Source organism: Myxine glutinosa, chromosome 1 (genome assembly GCF_964187855.1).
Source record: "Myxine glutinosa chromosome 1, kmMyxGlut1.1, whole genome shotgun sequence".
NCBI lineage: Eukaryota > Metazoa > Chordata > Myxini > Myxiniformes > Myxinidae > Myxine > Myxine glutinosa.
The window spans coordinates 403546920-403568642 of NC_136261.1; the positions used below are offsets into that span (position 1 = coordinate 403546920).

General features: G+C 45.7%; 1 long non-coding RNA gene across 1 annotated transcript; it reads right to left on the reverse strand.

Annotated features, from left to right (window-relative positions):
• Positions 1 to 412: 412 nt before the first annotated feature.
• On the reverse strand, positions 413 to 18192 carry LOC144889857 (uncharacterized). Its single transcript, XR_013622119.1, has 5 exons — positions 18127 to 18192; positions 8145 to 8226; positions 6268 to 6700; positions 1077 to 1217; positions 413 to 945 (listed from the first exon to the last, which is right to left on the reverse strand). It is a non-coding gene; the product is annotated as an uncharacterized LOC144889857 (long non-coding RNA).
• Positions 18193 to 21723: the final 3531 nt, after the last annotated feature.

A 21723-nucleotide genomic window follows, 5' to 3' on the forward strand; every position in this document is an offset into this window, starting at 1 on the left:
CTCTCCTGTGTGGATCTTCATATGCGATTTCAAACTGCTGTTTCGAGAGCAACCTTTATCACATATCGAGCATTTGTGAGGTCGTTCTCCTGTATGGATCATCATATGCGATTTCAAACTGCCTTTTCGAGAGAAACCTTTATCATATATCGAGCATTTGTGAAGTCGCTCTCCTGTATGGATCATCATATGCCTTTTCAAACTGCTGTTTTGAGAGCAACCTTTATCACATATCGAGCATTTGTGGGGTCGCTCTCCTGTATGGATCCTCATATGTAATTTCAAATGGCCTATTAGAGGGAAACCTTTATCACATATCAAGCATTTGTGTGCGCGATCTCCTGTATGGATCGTCATATGCTTTTTCAAACTGCTGTTTTGAGAGAAACCTTTATCACATATCGAGCATTTGTGCGGTCGCTCTCCTGTATGGATCATGATGTGTAATTTCAAATCGCATTTTTGAGAGAAACCTTTATCACATATCGAGCATTTGTGAGGTCGTTCTCCCGGATGGATCATCATATGCTTTTTCAAACTGCAGTTTTGAGAGAAACCTTTATCACATATCGAGCATTTGTGAGGGCGCTCTCCTGTGTGGATCTTCATATGCCTTTTCAAATTGCTGTTAAAAGAGAAACCTTTTTCACAGACAGAGCACTTGTGGGGGTGTTTTCCAGTTTGGATCCTCATGTGTATTTTGCTGTTACTCGCTGAAGCAAATTCCATTCTGCACACATTACACTTGTAATGTATTCGCCTTTCTCGACCCTTATTGTGTTTTTCTAATTTAATATTAATCTTGGTTTTACGAAGCCCAGACATGCACTTATATTTTATAGAAAGTGAGTCTTGATGTCGTGATTGTTTCTTCAAAAAAAAGCTTCTTCTTCACTGTCGAGCTGCGACTGCAGCTTATTTGTCCCATATTTCTTCTGGATTGTTCTACAGAAACAAAGAACACATTTTCATCTTTTTTTGTCAAAATCAAAATGCAAAATATTTAACCATGGAAACACTTCGCCGAAAATTATGTTTTTTCAACACAAAAGATTGTACGTAAATTTTCCACTCACCAGTTGCAAAACGGGAAGCACTTCCGATTGTCATGTGAATATCATCTGAACCTTCCTTTGCATACGCACATTTTGAATCTTCTGTGACAGATGAATCGTTGTTGTGTTGTCTGCCTTCCAAATTTGCAGGATGGACATCACCTGTGTACAAATCAGCATCAGTCTTTTTCAGGTAAATGAGATTGAGAACCATCTTGAGAGTTGATAGAACATGTTACGTCATGGAATGTATACTTCAATTTAAATACAATAATGAAGTTAAAGATTGTTAAAAAGAATACTTCCGGATGTTAAGCACTATTGAAACAGTCTTCTACATCACCCTGATACACCACCATATTTACCATGTCCAAGTCCTGCTAAACTGGAGATTAGTGGAAGTAAGAAGAAGGCGATTTGTGTTCAACATTGTTCAAGTATTCAATTCAATTTAAATAATATAAAGATTATAAATTTCATCAAAAATATTTCTGGAATTAACTGGTGTTAAAAATTCTGCTCTGCCCAAAATCCTGCTCTGCCATGCTGTCACACCGTCTCTATGTTCTCTTCACCCTCTCTTTTGCTCAAGGTCATCTGCCATCTGCTCAGAAATTAACCAAGTTTATCGCTTTACAAAAAAAGGTGCAAAAACAGATCCCTGAACCTGCAGACCAATGAGCCTACTCCCTATCATGAGCAAGCTCATGGAATCCATCATCACCCCTGATAATTAATAAACCCTTCTTTCTCCCCAACGGCTTGATCTGTGATCATCATTTTGGATTCAGACGAGGCCACTCCAATATGGACGTGCTGTTTCTGGTATCTCGCTCAACAATGGATGGAGGCCTCAATGCTAAACAGGAAATCAGAGCAGTCTCCCTTTTTTTCTTCTTTTTTTTTTTGGATACAAGATAGAGGCTATTTTAATGAGACATGAAGAGCTAACATTAATGACAAAAAACAAACAAACAGACACATAAGACAAAATAAAGGGAGCAGGAGACCAGATGGGGAGAAGGGGAAGCACACAAGTACAACATTTGAGAGCACGGACATCGGGAGATCTGTGGGAGGAGAGGGCGTGGGAAGGTGGGTGGGGTGCGGGAGGTAAAAACACATGAGGTAAAAAACAAACAAACAAAAAAAACATGGACACAGCTAGGACTTCCTGGAAAGAAGTCGCTATTTCAGAAAAGTGGATTGGGGGTGAATTAATGGGGGTAGAAAAGATCAAGGCTTTGGATGGGGGAAGATAAGAGATGGTGGTGAACAGCTGTTTTAAAGACCTGGAGGGAGGAGTGGGATTGAAGGGAGTGGGGGAGTTTGTTCCAGAGGTGGGAGAAAAGGTGAATGAAAGAGTGGTGAGCAGAGAGCCTAGATTTTGGCAGTTTCACCAGAAGAGGGTTGCTGGCAAGTCTTGTGTGACCTGTAGGAATATTTGGGGGACAGAGCACAGAGAGAGCTGGGGGAGCAAGGCCAGAGAGGAGTCGGTAGAAGACAGAAAGACCACCAAACTGCCTGCTGTGAGTGAGTGAAAGGCCCTCAGAGTTAGCTTCAGAGTGGGAAATTCCAATGATTCTGAAAGGTTTGGTTTCTTCAGCGTCTAGCCAAGCTAGGTGTGAGGCAGGAGCACCGGCCCAGAGGGGAGAACAGTATTCCATTGAACGGTGGATGAAAGCCTTGAATGGGGTGAGGAGTTCAGGTGTGCCAAGGAAGGACTTCGCACGATGGAGGATGCTCAGTCAGCGACTGGCAATGGAGGCCAGCTTGGAAATGCGGTTTTCCCAGGAAAGATCGTGGCAGATTGTGAGACCCAAGAGCTTGAGTGACAGAACTTCTTGGAGAGGATAGTTGAGAAAGTAGATGGGAGGGTTGTCCAGACGGTCTTTTCGGTGAGACATCGGGAGAGTGTGAGACTTGTCAGGATTGAAAGACATGCTTCCCTTGCTTGACCAGTCTGTGATTTTGTCCAGATCTGTAGAGAGTGAGGAGGCTGCAGACTGCCGATCTGAGGGATGAGGTATGGAGCGGCAGAGAGTGGGGTCATCAGCAAAGATATAGAGAGGATTTTACAGAGAGTCGGAGAGATCTGCAAGCCATGCGTGGAGATTTCCATGGATACCACAGGAGACTTTGGTGAGCAGAGCGGGGTGCCAGACCGTATCGGAGGCACTTCTGCTGTCTCAACAATCTCACTTCTGACAAATCTCACTCTCTTACGACGTCTCTCCGAAAGGACCGAAAAGACCTGCTGATAAATGGGAGCAGGCTGATTGGTCTGTCATTGCAAGGATCTGTTTTTGCACCTTTTTGTGTACAGCAGTAATGTTGGCTGATTTCAAAGCTGATGGCAGATGACCTTGAGCAAAAGAGAGAGTGAAGAGCACTGAGAGAGAGGGTGTGAAAGGGTGGCAGAGCAGGATTTTAGGACACGTGGGCTGATGCCGTCTGGTCCAGTTGCAGAATCAGAGTCGAGGATTGACAAACTTACACACATTGTCAGGAGAGAAGGACACAGAGTCCAGGAGCAGCTGGGTACACACTTGTTTCGGGCTTTATGGAAGGAAATGAGATTTCCTTCCATTGGATTTGCCTTCCAGGAGGCGAACGCAAGTTGTTTCAGGGCAACTGCCTCACCACACGATTCCGTGTGCCATGGACGGGAGGAAGGGAAAACAACTGAAGACGAGATGGGATAAATCTTTGCATGAGAGAGAGAGAGAGAGAGCAATTTAATTGGAAGAATTTCCAGGATGAGTTGATGTCAGAGGTGGTAGAGATTGGAGACCAGTCCAGATGATTGATGGCTGCCTGAAGACCATGACAGTTGGCCTGAGTGAAATGCCGGAATCTCGTCGACGCTGAGGAGGCTCTCTGAGAATGGCCAGAGAGATGTCCACTTTAACAAGCACATGATCAGATGAGCCGATTGGAGCAGAAGAAGAGCAGCAGACATTTGCAGGGAAGTTGGTCATAACAAAATCTAGAAGAGAATGTGCTCCGTTGACTGAGATCCGCGTCGGGAAATTGACAGATCGTGTCAGTCCCAATGAGTCGCAGAAGTCCTTTGCTGGTCGCAGAAGTCACAGAAGGTGAGATAGGTACCCACACCCAGCCAACTGGCATGATGACAATTGACATCACCACATATGAGGGAGAGAGAGAGTTGGGATGAGTAGATCGAAGTTGGTCCATATTATCAGACAGCGAGGTGCACAGCAGATGCAGTCATCACTGTTTGGTGGACTGCACAACACACATATGAACAAAAGGTGGGAGCGAAGGGGAGGCCACAGCCAGAGGTACTCCTGGGGGTGAGGTGGAGAGAGGGCAGTGCAGGGAGAGTGAGGAAGAGAGTTTTTGACAAAGATAACAACCCCACCTCCAGGACGAGGCTCAGTTCTATCATACCGGAGGAGGGAGTAACCCAGGAGAGATATTAAGGAATCAAAGACATCATGAAGGAGGAAAGTTTATGTTAAGCAGATCAAGTCCGGTATGTCAGAAACAACCTGTATAGAGAGATCAGTCAAGTTTGAGCAAAGGCCCCGGATGTTTGAAAGGGGGAGCATCGGATACAGAACAGGGGGGGGAGGGGTAGGGTAAGATGTGGAAGAGGAGGAAGAGGTAGGGAGGGCTGTTGATGCTGTGTCAGAGATTTCAGATAAGCTAGAAGAAAGGGAAGGATGAGGCGGACAAAAGGTTTGACCCTAACAACTTCTGTGAGAAGGTGGCTTCAAGCTTATCTCCCGTTCAACCACAGATGTTGCCTCCAACAGCAGGAGCAGCAATGTACCACAGCCTGCGTGTGTACCTGCAAGTTCAAGAATGGAAGGGAAGGGATCGGCAGATGGACTTCGTCCGACTGAGTGGGGGTGGAAAGAGTGTGACGAGGGGCTTGTGCCATTCCAGACAGCCCCAGGCTCCTGCGCCTGAAAAACTGCTGCAGGTGATCAGGTGCACCTGTCAGGCTGACTGCAGCACCCTGAGATGCACATGCAAGAAAAATAACGTTGTGTACTCTAGCTTGTGGAAACTGCAGGGGGATGATTATGATGATGATGATGGTGATGGTGATGACGACGACGACGACGACGACGACGACGACGACGACGAAAAAAAGGTTCTGAATTTCTTTATAAACTTGAATTCTTCATCGATTTAAATCCTCTTCACCAAACATTAAGCATGGTATATACTAATAAGTAATTTGAACAACCGTGCAAGAACACTGATTTGTGGCAAAAAAAATCCGTTTTTGGAAGGGTTAAGCATTGATGATTTTCATAATTTCCCCCCCCCCCCCCCCCCCAGAGGATTCCTTAAGACTTTTTTCATGTGATGGAAGACATATCCATGAATCAAAATTCGTTGTTTGTTTTTGTTGCAATTTGTGTGAGGCTACACAGCTATTTTTCGTAAAATGCCTGTACGAATGGGGAGGGGAAACAGACCTGACTTACAATCGTGGACCGAGTGAAAACACCAACATAAATGAAAGGGATGAAAATAAGAACAGCGGATGATAACACACAGGACAGAAGGGAACATGGAGGTGAAGGAGTATAAGGCTAATGAGGAACAGCGAAGACTGGAATAAGAGCTGGCAGGCAAAATAGTGGAGATGAGATTGCACCGTTTGGGGAAAGACCACAACTATACGAGAAAACAACCGACAGACAAAATTGCTGTTTAGGCGACACCCAAATACACAACAAGAAATGTGGAGCAATCCACAAATGCATCTGCAAAAGTCTCAATATTCCCGTTCCAGAAAACTCATGGAAACGTTATCCAAAAGCAATCATGGAAAACAATCCCTGGTAATCCCTGGCTCAGGTACAGCCTAATTATCCCATCGAGCATATAAAATAAAGCATTTTGACTGGATATCATACTTGGATTAAAGAAAAACAAGGCAAAATCCTGTCTCTTGCTGTGCGACAGAAGGGCTAATTATTGGATCCACATCCGGGTCTTCCCCAAAATCTAACCGATAGTCCTCGTCACACACGCAACCTGTCCAAGATTCGTCAGAATCCATCCATAATGTTTTGAGATATTCTGCTCACAGACAAACAAATAGAGGTGAAAACATAACCTCCACCCACCTTTTTGTGGCAGAGGTTCAAATAAAAAAAGAAATCACAGATCATAAAGGTTACTTCTTGACATGCTATGTTGCATTTAAAAAGTATGCACGTACCAGACTTGGGTGTTAATCCATCATCCTGAAATTGGAGACTGCCGAAATCACCGAGCCCGATTCCACAGAAACCAGAAACGTTGTCCAGGTGCACATTTTGGGATCCAAAAGTCTTTTCACAGAAACTGGAAAGTTCCCGAATAACATTCTCTAAGTTGACGAAGATACTTCCCAAAAGAGAAGAACCTGCAATCTGGACATATTGCGGTTTCAAAAAAGAATTCATAAATTTACAGAGGTCAGCATACATTGCAAATTGCAATTTCTCTTTGGCGAGAGAGAGGAGCTCGGTCCACAATGAATCCGACTCAGTACAAGCTCGAATAACCTTCTGATCCTCAATTCCAAGTGTATTTATCACTGCTTGGGCTGTTTCTGCTCTTAGTCCTTGGGATTTGAGCCATTCCAAGAAGTTCTCCATTTCACCGATAACCTGCCAAGGATACAATGCTTATGTTAATCATGGAAACGTTATACATGTCATTTTCTTTACTCAGTTTGAAGTGTTTGGAGAGTTATAATTTCATCCAATTTGTTCACATATTCAGCTAAACTGTAAACGTATACAACTTGATCACCACATTTGGACTGACAGTATATGTAAGAGACAGCCACACTTGCCTTTGAGATGTGAAGCATGGTCACAAATAAATGATTTGCCAGTAAGTTATCCTGAGGTGCCCATAATAAGGGTATAAGCTGGATCGACCACTCTAATTCAATGTCGTTGTGACCAGAATTTATCGACCACTCTAATTCAACGATGTCTTCAAAGACCCGAGTAGCACCAGGATGCTATCCGAGTTTGAAGGTGATGTTAAAGTGATGTGACAGTTGATAAGGGATTGTGAGGGGATGGTGGAGTGGGTTGAGAGGTGTGGGTCAGTCATGGGTATTGTTAGCTAGGGTGATGGTTGATGGGGAAATGTGAAGGGATGGGGGAGTAGGGTTAGGGGTGTAGGGTGGTCGTGGGTATTGTTAGCTTGGGTGACGGTTGATAGGGAATTGTGAGGGGATGGGGTAGGGAGGAGGGGGGGGTAAGGTGGTCATAGGTATTGTTAGCTCGGGTGACAATTGAATGGGGATTGTGAGGCAAAGTGGAGTGGGGGCAGTCGTGTGGGGTTGCCATAAGTATTGTTAGCTAGGGTGATGCTTGATGGGGGATTGTGAGGGGATGGTGGAAGCGAGGGGAAAGAAGGGGTGCGGGTTGGTTATGGGTATTGTTAACGAGGTTGACGTTTGCTGTTTGTTTTTTTCTGGAAAATTGAGATGCCTCAAAAACCAAGAACACATAAGTTGAACACAAATCTGCAAGAGCTATATCACCAAAGGAAATCAGCAAGAAATTCAAATCAAAGCAGTTGTCAGCAGAAAAATGTGTTGCACGCTTGGAACAAGATTGCCCGTAGGGTCAACCGTAAGGTGGGTACTCTCCTCGTAATTATAATAATAACTTTATTTGATTACTCATTCAAGACATTTGAGCCTTAAACATAGAGTGCTGCTTACTTCAGTGGGATACTTCCAATCAGATCAATCCGAGGTGGGATGGGTGAGAGTCTGACTCAGAGAGTACCATTCAAAGTTGCTTTCAGTTTATTCCTGGTCTTCAATTTTGTGCCAATTACAAGTGAAAACCCTGACTCACACAGGTATATGGTGGGGCAAGTTAACAGGCACTTGATTGCCTGCTCTGACTGAATCCCCTGCCACTGTAAATCCAAACTTACTGCATTTAGTGTCGGATTTTCTGACGATGCGTTTCACCACCATTTCGCAACCCCTGAAGTGTCGCCACGATAATCAGTTTTTCTTTTCAGTAAATGGTTCATGTTTGTCCAAATAAAATACAGTAAAAGTAAAATACATCAGCTTGCCTTTGCGTATCAACACGAGGTGCCCGAGACGTTCTCCATACTGGAAACACCTTCAATCAACCAAATACAGTCAATGGCGAAACTGCAAATAGCAAATCCGTGAATGTTACGGATGGAAACCCTCACGTCATTTCCTTTATCACCTTCAAACTCAATCTCTCTATATTTTCATGTTAAACAGCATCATTCCAATCACAAATTAATACAATTAGTGAGGTACACATGCTAAGCACGGATGGGAGGCCAGAAGCAAACAAACAATGCAGAAACGGCGAATGCTAAAGCATGAAACCAATAAATTCCACATTCTTGTTGCACCTTCAGTCACACATCAGACATAGACAGCAAGTTCGTGAAGGACTTCCATGAAAAACATACCCGTTTTCAAACAAACAGGTATGTTCACGTGCAGAAACATCGATTGTGGGTCCGTGGTGAATCTGCATATGGCGATCCGCGAATTTCACGTTAAGAAAGTAGAAACCATCACGACATTTCGTCATTCACTTGAACTCGATATCTCTTTTTTTTCATTCCAAACAGCATAACTCCATCTATCTATCTATAATTCCAGTAATCTCTGTTTGTACGTCTGTACGTTTGTACGTCTGTTTGTCTGTGACCGCTGTTTCTCGACAACCACGGGTCCGATATACTTTTAACTTGCCAGGTATATTGCTGGGGACCCGAGGATGTGCCTTTTCAAGGTTTCATATTAATCGGACAATTACTTACCGAGCTATGTCCAAAAAACGATTCAACCAATCAGAGAGCAGCGAACGATCGCGTGTGCCGAACGTGGAGGACACACTCTGCCTCGGATGGCACATTTGAGAGCGTATTCATTTATTTCACGTTTGCAAACTATGTTGGCGTTAAACTATGTTTTAAAACTAATAAAACCGAATTTGCGATTCATTCGCTTTCCTGCGCGTTTGTGCACGCGATGGCGATTTCTTTACCAAACTCCGGAAGCCGTTCGCTTTGGACCAAACCATTGCATGTAAATAGAGGGGGGGGGGATTGTCACCGTACTCGCAAGCCGTTCGCTTTGGACCAAACCATTTCATGTAAATAGAGGGGGGGATATAATTTTAGATATAGATATAGTACGGGCAATGCCCTAGTATATATAAAGCAGTAAAGTATGTTTATTTGTTTGTTTGTTTGTCCTCTTATAACTCGAGAACTACTCATCGCAGAGCGAAACCAAAGGCATATTCGGAATCAGTACGTCTCAGAGCAACTACAGCACACCTTAAAATTTTGAAAACTTCGCGTTATTTGGAACGTTAATTGTTAAACTTCATATTCGGAATCAATACGTCCCAGAGAAACTTCGTAACGTTAATTTTTCAACTTCATCCAATTGACATGGGACCAACGGCATGTGGCAGAGAGTGAAACATTTATTTGACGACAATGACTTCCGACTTCCGGGTTCGGCATGCGGGACCAATGCCATTTGACAGGGAATAAAAAATAAATGCGACATTCAATTGACGACAATGACTTCCGACTTGACTCCCCCCTCCCCCTCCCCTCCCCCCTCGCCCCTACCCCCTCGCCTTCTCCCCTCCCTGAGTTGTTAGGGTTAGGGTTACTTTTGGATGTAGCAGATGGGACCGACATTTTTTTCCGTATCAACGCCACATAGATCCCTCACCCATCCATCCATCCATCCATGTACAACCTTGATAACATCTCCTCGTTTTGAGGTCACATTGGATATACAAGTTAATTATAAAAACTTTCTGCCTGGTTCATAGTTAAAAGGAAGAAATAGGTTGAAACATCGTTGTATGAGGTTTGGTGATGACGTGATATTAAACAATGCAGTGAATAAAATAAAAAGAATGAAAAACAACTCATTAAATGAGCAATCAAATGCCTCACATACATTTGATAAAAACTCGTTTAACTTATCATCATTTCCGTCATCAACGAACAGAAAATTATTTTATCTTCAAATAAGCATTTTGCAGATCTTTCTCAGTATTAATAATAAAATGAGAATCTATGACCTCTTCAAATGAGATCAGATCTGATCAAGTAAACCTTCGTCACAGTTGCAGTTTCACCACGAGGTTTACAATATAACCTGGTCCAAGTTCTTCATCGTTGTTGAATACTTCCAGTTGCGTACGGAGTTCTTCTTCTTCTTTGTAAGAAGCTTCTTTGTGACATCAGCAATTTGTATATCACCGCCACATTATAGTGCGAAAATAAAATTGAAGATAAGGTCGAAAAAATATATTGCTGGTCTCTGGTCAGAGCAAAGTTCCAGAATTTATGTGGCGATGAGGTTTTTTTTTCTTTCTTTTTTTTTTGAAAAGCATTGATTGCATATATAAAGGTGTTGTTTTTTGTGTTCTCATGCCTTGCTGTCCTCCTCATCTGGCGTGGCGCCATCCAGAGAGAAATTAAAGACAGCCAATGGGACAGGTTGGCCTTTTTTTCATAAGGAACACAAGCTTAATGAGTTATTTTAAAATGTATTTATTCTGAAAATCATTATGTTATTCAAGCATATTGACACGCGATCCCTCCAGTTAATAGCAGGGACTCGTTTGAGTTAATACTCAAACGGATTTAATGGAGGCGATGACCAAACACGGATTTCACGATGAACGCGGGAGGAAGAAGGGGAGAGGAAGAAGCGGGAAAAGCGCTTACCTGGAGTGCACCGACTGCAGCTCCGGTCCTGTCGGGAATTAACGAACTCGAACAACCCAAGATTGAATGTACAAAAAGAGATTTATTACGGACCCGATACAATGAAATGCGACGGTAAATAAATAATGATCCTAAATTGGGATCCCACACACCAGACTCAACAACAGGACACAGGAATGAATGAAAGGAAAACAAGCATTTCGTCTAGGTCCCCCGTCAGTGAAGTGAGGTGAGTTGACAAAGTGGAAGACGCAAGGGGGCCATCTTGCATTTTGACGTGGTGACCCAATTTTCAATAGCGTTCTCCCTTATGCGTAGATACACCCACGCACCAGATTAGAAGTTAGTAGTTCGTTTATTTTTCAAGATATTTCGCTCACAAGGTTCAGACATATATATGGTGGCGGCCGTCGTGGATTTTGATGTGGCGACCCAATTTTCAATAGCATTCTTCCTGATGCCTAGATACACCCACACACCAGATTAGAAGTTGGTACTTCGCTTATTTTTCAAGATATTCCGCTCACAAGGTTCAAACATACATGGCGTCAGACATACATGGCGGCGGCCATGTTGGATTTTGAAGTGGGTTGCACCCACACACCAAATTAGAATTCGGTCCTTCGCTTACGCACGCATGCATGTCCGCACGCACGCCCGCACGGACGGACGGACACACGGACGGAGGGGAAAACCATAGTCCCCCTTTTGCTCTGCGGTGCGACAGTGGACAATAAAGCGTTATGGCATGTATTTGTGAAATGTGGTGCGTCTTAACTGTCCATCTTGTCATGTCCACCGTCCAAACGCGGCTCCGTTCGGCCCCGCTCGTGCGCCACTAGGCCTCGAACGACCCGCTCGCCCCGGCCTCGTCTGTTCAGCAGCACGTCTCGCTCCAAGCTCCAAATCGATCACACACGACGTCCCACCCGCTCACAGCACCAAAAGCACCGAGCACCACAAAGATGGCAAACCAATGACCACCATGGACCTCCCAAGACCAAGAAGGGAAGCGCAGAGACAAGAGCCCAGACGAGTCAGAGAGCCGAAGGGAAGAGAGAATGTTGGGCAGCGCGCTCTTTTGTAACTTCCCCGGTGACGTCAGTCTTGGCGCGCCACCAACCAGTCCCTTCCAGCTTCCCGCTGTCCACTGAACCTTCCAGCGCCTTCCCTCCAATGAACAACCTCCTCCTCAGTTGCGTATTCGCGCCTCCCGCCCTGATTGGCAGGAGGTTCGCGCCAACCAATCACACGTTCCCTGGGCATGGTTACAGTCCGTGTTTCCGCGATGTTACCAGGCCAGCTGATGGTGCAACCAGCGGCAGCCACCCGGCGGTGCCCCGATCTGGCTTCCTGTCTGTTTTCCAAAGTTGTTGTGGTGAGGGAATTTAATTACTGTGTGCACTAAAGGACCTATCTGAGGGTTTACAGGTGTGCGTTGCCATAAGGGACAAAGGTTTGACGACAGAGGGGACGGCGAACAAAGGAATCTTTACCCATAATCCCTGCACTATTTAGCACGCCCTGCTCCCTCGTAGCCGGGACATCAACACAGCTTATAGTTATACCGACAAACCGGACGACACATATAACTTATTACAACGTAGATTCCCTATCGTGACAGTCGAATACCTACCTACACAGATCTATCTGACTCCAGATATTCCCTTAACCCCCTGACATAACAATATTACAGACTGCCATTTTGTTCTCGAAATAGACTCGAAGTACAATAAAATATTCCAATGTGTCGATCACATCAACACTGCACATGCGCAAGTGGTCTAACAGGCGATTGCCGAAGCATTTGAATGCTGAAAAAACTGCGCATGCGCAAATGACTACACACCCTGGACCAATCTTCGTGTATGGGATGACACGCTGCATGTGCATCAAAGTCACACATGCGCAGAGGGGCTGTATGGTGTTATTCAAATCGGCGCATTCGCAGCTGGGCTAATGTGGATGCGCTTGAATCCATGCCGATGGTCTCCACGATCTCTTCTCCCAGTCCACCAGATTATCACAGACACTTACAACGTCATGCCAAACGACAGAGGATCCAGCCCTAACTAACGAGACCAACCGCATCTCTCTCCGCCTTGTGGTTGCTTCACACGAACCCACACAAAGAACGTCTTCGTTTCAATAAATGACAATATCCAGCCCATTGGATTCATGACGGCACAGCACACAAAACGACTCATATCTTTGGAACGGCTGGTTGGGTTTGGAAAAACTAAACGTAGTTTTGTAGGGGAGAACCGTGCGTGAACGTCGATACCAATGGCGACCATCACAGGCCTGTATTTCCCGAGATAGCGCGCCGGCCCGGCAACATCAGGCACGCGCTGTTGTCGGTACCGTTGGAAATTTGAAACAAACAAAAAAATTGTTGACGCGCAGCGTCAAAATCGATGTGCGCGCTGACGAGAGACCGGAAATACATTTTCTGGGCCGAAAGAATAAGCAGCGATGGCTTCCAGGTTAAGAGTGAACCACATGCGAGTGAGCGCTGCTCTGTCCGCAATGGCGGATTAACGTATGTGAATACTGGTCACGTGCCCAGGGCCCCAAAAATGCAATGACGTCATGCAATCAATGCAACCCGAGATCACGAGAGATGAGAGATGAGAAATAACGCGAGACCGATTGTGGTCCACAATGTTTCGAAATGACACCGAGGGTGGGTCTCACTTTACCCACAAAACATATCACCTTGTGAGTGGTGCTAAACACAGTGTAAAGGGAATGCTCCATCTCGAGGAAATAAAGCTTTGTCACAAGATTAATCGATTAAAAAAAACAAAACGTTTTTCCCTGATGTTTAACGAAACGAAACTATTATAAAATTAAGGGGTGAAGTTCGTATTGCTAAAAAAGCAGGTTAAGTGTAATAATGCATAACTCATTGAATGTATACAAATGTAACAATAATCACATTACAATTCTATAAATGCTCGTGTTTCTGTTAATACATATGGATATTGTTTATCAAATGCACATTATAATATACTAGCAGAAGTACCCGGCATTGCCGGGCGGGGGAGGGGAGGGGGGAGGGGGGAGGGGAACGGGGGGGAGGGGAGAAGAGGGGGGGAGGAGAGAAGAGGGGGAGGGGGAGGGGGAGAGGTGGAGAAGAGGGGGAGGGGGAGAGGGGAGAAGAGGGGGGATGGGGAGGGGAGGGTGAGGGATGGGAGGGGGAGGGTGAGGGATGGGAGGGGGAGGGTGAGGGATGGGAGGGGGAGGGGGTGTGAGGGATGGGAGGGGGGAGGGTGAGGGATGGCAGGGTGAGGGATGGGAGGGTGAGGGATGGGAGGGTGAGGGGGGTGGGAGGGGGGAGGGGATGGGGGCGGGGGGAGGGGATGGGGGTGGGGGGAGGGGGGAGAGGGAGGGGGAGGGGGAGGGGCGAGGGGATGGGGAGAGGAGGGGGGAGGGGGGAGGGGGGAGGGGAGGGGAGAGGGGAGGGGGAAGGGGGGATCTGAGTGATATATACAGTATTGTAGGAGGGGTGGTGGTCGATTGTGAGGGAGCTGAGTGATATATACAGTATTGTAGGAGGGGTGGTGGTCAATTGTGAGGGATCTGAGTGATATATACAGTATTGTAGGAGGGGTGGTGGTCGATTGTGAGGGATCTGAGTGATATATACAGTATTGTAGGAGGGGGTGGTGGTCGATTGTGAGGGATCTGATTGATATATACAGTATTGTAGGAGGGGTGGTGGTCGATTGTGAGGGATCTGAGTGATATATATAGTATTGTAGGAGGGGTGGTGGTCGATTGTGAGGGATCTGAGTGATATTTAGTCTTGCAGGAGGAGGTGGTGGTCGATTCCGAGGGATCTGAGTGATATATAGTATTGTTGGAGGAGGTGGTGGTCGATTCCAAGGGATCTGGGTGATATTTAGTATTGCAGGAGGAGGGGGTGGTGGTCGATTGTGAGGGATCTGAGTGATATATATATATAGTCGCGCGGCGCTCTGAGTGATCGATTGCAACTCTGCGTCATGTCGTGGGCGTGGCCAACGTGGCCTCATGCTCCCAGGTGATTGGCTAACTCGAGCTCGAGAGCCATAATGCGCTACGTTATGGCAAAAAATATGGATCTAAAGATGAAAGAAAAAAAACCTATGTGGTGTGAATGGCAATGTTCCTCGCTCAAATGTGAAAAAACGCAATCTCGCGGCAAGGAACATCACGTGATCGCTCTGAGCGATCGATTGGAACTCTGCGTCCTGTCGTGGGCGTGGCCAATGTGGCCTCATGCTCCCAGGTGATTGGCTAACTCGAGCTCGAGAGCCATAATGCGCTACGTTATGGCAAAAAATATGGATCTAAAGTTGAAAGAAAAAAAACCTATGTGGTGTGAATGGCAATGTTCCTCGCTCAAATGTGAAAAAACGCAATCGCGCGGCAAGGAACATCACGTGATCGCTCTGAGCGATCGATTGCAACTCTGCGTCCTGTCGTGGGCGTGGCCAATGGGACCTCATGCTCCCAGGTGGAGGCTGAGGTGCCTCCCGTGGCCCCAACGTGGCACCAAACTACCCGAGCAGTGATGATGCAACAAAACGACCCGAGGATGATGATGCAACCAAACTACCCGAGCGGTGATGATGCAACCAAACTACCCGAGCGGTGATGATGCAACCAAACTACCCGAGCGGTGATGAAAAGCGAAACATAGCTCAAAGAGAACAGCACTCTGTTGAGAGCACACCTGCACCAGGTGAACCGTTTGTTTTGTTCGATCGGAAACAAACAGCTAAGATCTGGATCCCACTTGAACCAAAACCGAATCGCTTGTTCTTGTCTCTTCTCCAACTCATGAACCAAGTTTTGTTATCATTCGTCCACAAGTTTTTCACATCACGTGATATATAATCGGTTTTTGTCCGATCTCTCAATGGTGAAAAATCTTTTATAATGCTCAGATCCAGATCTTCACCAAAATCAAATCATTTCTTCTTTTTTTCACAATAACGCATAAGATCAAGCAAAATAGTTGAGAAATCTTCGATTTGGCAAGAACTAAAAAGTTTCTAATGAACACCCAGTGAAGGTGCTGGGTGTGTTCATTACTAATCAGCTCGTCCTATTCCGAGTACATGGATTCTTCGTTCCCCCCTCAGGAGACAAGCGCAGGGGCTTCCCCTTCCCCTAAAGATCCCCAAGTCAAATTATTGGTGAGAATATCGGCCTCCTATGGGTCCAAACCGTTGGGTCCTAATAATCCCATAATGTTGGTGGAATTTATCAAAAAAGAATTCGGCAACGTTTCGAGCGACAAAAAGTTGAGTTCTGGCGATCCATTAATTGAATTCAAATCGGTGCTCAGCGGGATGAGGTGTTGAGAGGGTGGGGATGAGGTGTTGAGGGTCAGGACGAGGTGTTGAGAGGATGGGGATGAGGTGTTGAGAGGATGGGGATGAGGTGGTGAGAGGATGGCGATGAGGTGGTGAGAGGATGGGGACGAGGTGGTGAGAGGATGGGGACGAGGTGGTGAGAGGATCAGGACGAGGTGGTGAGAGGATCAGGACGAGGTGGTGAGAGGATCAGGATGAGGTGTTGAGAGGGTCGGGACGAGGTGTTGAGAGGGTCGGGACGAGGTGTTGAGAGGGTCAGAACGAGGTGTTGAGAGGGTGGGGTGAAGTGTGGAGCGGGTCGGGACGAGGTGTTGAGAGGCTCAGGACAAGGTGTTGAGAGGGTCAGGCCAAGCTGTTGAGAGGGACGGGAAGAGGTGTTGAGAGGGTCAGGACGAGATGTTGAGAGGCTCAGGACGAGGTGTTGAGAGAGTCAGGACGAGGAGTTGAGAGGATCAGGACGAGGTGTTGAGAGGGTGGGCTGAAGTGTGGAGCGGGTCAGGACGAGGTGTTGAGAGTGTTGGGCCGATGTGTTGAGAGGGTCAGGATGAGGGGCTGAGAGGATCGGGATGAGGTGCTGAGAGGGTCAGGATGAGGTGCTGAGAGGATGGGACGAGGTGCGGAGAGAAACGGGACAAGGTGTTGAGATGGATGGGACGAGGTGTTGAGAGGGACGGGACGAGGTGTTGAGAGGGACGGGACGAGGTGTTGAGAGGGACGGGACGAGGTGTTGAGAGGGACGGGACGAGGTGTTGAGAGGGACGGGATGAGGTGTTGAGAGCCACGGGACGAGGTGTTGAGAGGGACAAGACGAGGTGTTGAAAGGGACAAGACAAGGTGTTGAGAGGGACAAGACAAGGTGTTGAGAGGGATGGGACGAGGTGTTGAGATGGACAGGAGGAGGTGTTGAGATGGACGGGAAGAGGTGTTGAGATGGACGGGACGAGGTGTTGAGATGGACGGGACGAGGTGTTGAGATGGACGGGACGAGGTGTTGAGAGCGTCGGGACGAGGTGTTGAGAGCGTCGGGACGAGGTGTTGAGAGAGTCGGGACGAGGTGTTGAGAGGGACAAGCCGAGGTGTTAAGAGGGACAAGACGAGGTGTTGAAAGGGACAAGACAAGGTGTTGAGAGGGACAGGACGAGGTGTTGAGATGGACGGGACGAGGTGTTGAGATGGACGGGATGAGGCGTTGAGAGTGATAAGACAAGGTGTTGAGAGGGACAGGCCGAGGTGTTGAGATGGACGGGACGAGGTGTTGAGATGGACGGGATGAGGTGTTGAGATGGACGGGATGAGGTGTTGAGATGGACGGGACGAGGTGTTGAGAGGGTCGGGACGAGGTGTTGAGATGGACGGGACGAGGCGTTGAGAGGATCGCAATTTGACGAGGTTCGGATTTCGTGTCAAATTCCTAGGCCGATGAGGGAGAGCCGCAGAGTAATCCATGCTGTGGATCCATCCATGGAAATTTATTAAATTAAGTGAAACTTTGCAGACAGTGGAGTTCTCGACCCTCAAAGATCCTGTAGATGTCTCAGCACAATCAGGAGCAAAGATCTCAACACGGGGGTCTTGTGTAGAAAATCTTCTCACAATAAAACGCTCGCACACCGCAAGGAAGTTACGAACTCCGAATAACACAGTATAAACGATTAGGCCTACGGTACAAACAAAATAACAATAGTTATAACAATGTCACATTATCTGTTAAACACCTCGATAGTTTAACTTTCCAATAGACAGAGACGGAGAGCATGATGCATGACCTCAAAACCACGTGGTTTGGGCCCAGAAACACGAGGCGGAGGAGAGCACAGAAACTAAATAAACTAATACTAAAGCTCGATATTAAAAACCCTTGAAACCACATTATGCTTTGTTCCATAGATGTCCGCCATATTTATACACTGAATTATAATGAAGGAAAACCTTGTTACCTCTTTATTCTGGGATCCAAAGACGAGGTGCCGTGATTCGATTCGGCGGCTTCTCTTCCGTTCAAGGACGTTTGGCGAATGAATAAAAGCCGTTGGACCTACTTTTGAACATGGTCTAAAATCTAAACAATCACACGCACATTACAAGGTATTCCTATGCATGACTCTGGGCTTGGCAAACACATCTTGTGGAAACAGTGTTCAAACTAAAGTATATCGATACAAATCAGGGATATTATGCAGCACTATTTCCTGATTACGTATGTACACATACTTGTGAGTTGTGAGGCGCTCCCCGCCAAGAACAGTGCACTGTATGACCGGAAGTGCGTCAGAAAAAAATTCGGGGTCAGGTTGATTAAATTTAACATTACCAGTTGCAGTACAAAGAAAATGAAAATATGTCATACTATGAAGTTATATTTAACAACCAGTAACAGCCAATATAATTATGCGATGTTTGGCCCCATAAAAAAAATTATTATCTTTTCACCCCCGCGCGCATCACTTGTGGTCGAGTTCCGATTATTTTTTTTCGATCATCGTTTCGGTCTTTCTTTGCTCGAAAAGCGGACGATTCCTTCCGAATAACAACAAACGATTGAATCGCGCTCCGGAAGTCATCGGATCGATAGTTTTTACTTTATGCGCATGCGCAGTTACCACAATGTTACGTATTTTACCTTGACCGTCAACGCGCCAGAAACACCGGGTGAGATTTGGCTTTGGAAAAAAAAAAAACCAAAAAAAAAACCGCCCTCCCTCATCATTTCTCCAGCCTGGATCGGGTGATAAGCTAATAATTTTTTTATTGGGCCTTATCATTTTACACCGATCCCTGTGAACCGACGTGTGGCGAAGCGCCCAATCCACGTCGGTTTAATTAAAACTTTGATTATGGGATCTTCAAATATGGAAGCATTTCTGATGACTGTCTCCATCCACCCGAAGCCTGGTGTTGGTTTAACGGTTTTGGTGGAGGGATTGGGATCCTCGGGTGCTGAGTTTGAATCCCAGTCAGCTGTTGAATTAACACCAGGTGGGTTAACTCACCTGTCAGGCTTCCGAGGTCGGCAAAATGAGTACCAACTCACTGGTTCCTCTCTCAAGAAGGTGGTGGCAGGATTTGCACTCCGGCTGCTGTAAAACACCTCATTTCGAAACACACACAGTGGTGTATGACGGGATGGTGCTGAGAGCACTTTGATAGTGTTGACTAACTCACCAACATATGGAATAAACCAGGATCTCAATGTAATCTCTTCGTTTCCATGGTGACAGACAATTTAGATACTTACAGTACTGTACTTCAAAATAATGTGATACTTACATTATTTGCAAACTGGTATCTCCACCCAGGTCGTACTATCTCCTCTTCATCCAAAGTATCAAACAAGCCTGGCGACGCCGCTGTTAGACTTCCAGTCTTGTTTTATTTGTTTTTGTTTGCATACTCGAGGCTCGTGGAAGAACAAAAAGTTTATCGTGGAATGATCGACAACTGGCTTAAGCACACAAGCAAAAACTTAATCAACACCGCTGGTAAGGAACGGCTGGCTTGGCAAGCGATAGCAAGCTGCTTGGTGTCTGAACACACAAGCTCGACAGACCGAGAGACCCTTTTCTGATTCTGCTGCTTGTGTAATGAACAAAGTTAATTTCGGGTGATGTTGAACCCTTTTCACCTTTTGTTACCTCCGCAACCGAAGGTGGATGCAGGTTATGTTTTCACACCTGTTTGTCTGTCTGTTGGTTTGTGAACAGATTTTCTCAAAAATTGTGGACAGATTCGGACAAATTTTGTGCAGAGGTTGTGGATGTGACAAGCACGAAAATATTAGATTTTGGTGAAGATCCGAATCTAATTCCGAGTTTTTTTTTTTTTTCAGTGATTCTTCACCAATGAGAGATCGGGCCAAAAACGATATATTACAGCACGACATCTCAAAAAGTTGTGAACTAATTATGACAAAACTTGGTGCATGAGTTGCTAAGCGACGATAACAAGCGATTCGATTTTGGTTCAAGTCGAATCCAGATCCGACCTTTCAGTGTCCGACCTAACAAAACACAAATTGTTCACCTGGTGCAGGTATGCTCTCTTCCGATTGCCGCACTAATTGAGCTGTGATTCGCTTTTCAACATTGCTGGAGTTGTTTTGTTTCACCTTGGGACTTGGTTCTGACTTTAAATCGTGCAATATTATTATATTGTGCAATATATTATATTGTGTGTGATTTGTGATCGTGCAATATATTATATTGCGGATTTGATCAACAATGTCGATATATGTATTAACATTAGGAATTGTACAATTTTTATTGTTATTATTGCTGCATTTGTATACATTAAACGTTGTTCTTATTTTACTAAACGTGCTTTTTCTACCAATACTAACCTCATAATCCCTAACTTTGTAATAGTCCTGTCCAGGTAAACACCAGGGAAAACGTTTTTTCATCGATTAATCACGTGACAGTGCTTTCCTTCCTCGAGATGGAGTAACCCCTTTGCGCTGTGTTTGTCACCACTCACCAGGTGATTGCTTTGTCAGCAAAGTGAGACCCACCTTCGGTCTCATCTCGAAATAATATAAACCACAATCCGTGATCTCACGTTATCTCTCATCTCTCGTGATCTCGGGTTCCATTGTTGTATGACCCCATGGAATTTGGGAGCCCTGGGCACGTGCCGTGTGCCCGGGCGTTAATCCGCCACTCACACCAGTGAGTGTGAGTCAATGAGTCAGTCAGCGAGTGAGTGAATGAGTGAATGAGTGTGGGTCAGTGAGTGTGTGAGTGTGTGAGTAAGTCTGTGAGTGAGTTGAGTCAGTCATTGAGTTGATCGAGTCAGTGAGTGAGTCTGCATATGAGTGGGTGAGTATGTTTGTGAGTGAGTTGAGTCAGTGAGAGCGTATGTGAGTCAGTGAGTCCACAAATACTCGTCATTATTACTTGAACCAAACACGATTTGGACCAACCTGACCACAAGCTGCATGTCTGATACCTAATCAAGGTGTATTGATTGACCACATCAAAATCTACGCTCATTTTTGGGCGCCGACTGGGGGGGGGGGATGTTTGGCCCAACCCCAAATAGGTATTTACTTTCTTCTCCGAAACTACACACACAATTTCGATGAAACTTGACTACAACCATCTTCACCCGTGATGCACCAAAGTTTGTTCACGAAAAAAAAAATTCAAACTCTGAGGAGGTCTGTGGGGTTTGAGTGACTGTTGCTTCTGATCCAGGAAGCTTCAGGACCCGCAGTCCCGTTTTTATTTCTCCGATTAATCACTTTAATGTTGAACTGATGCATGATTTAACCAACTCGTCCATTGTTTGGGTTAAATAATGTCGATGTTCGTCATTGTACGACTACGGCTAACTCATAACGCACTGTAAACTGAATGGCATTGAGGTTCAAGCCCCATTCCAATTGAAGCCTGGTCAGGTTTGAAGCAGTGTTTAACCTTCACAACGGTGGCAGAGAAGAGTCCGTTTTAGTCCCTGTTTTTGTCAGTATGGGACTGGTGACAGACCCTTTAATTGTCTTCAACGTAATTTCAGAGTTGATGGTTCAGAAAAAGGCC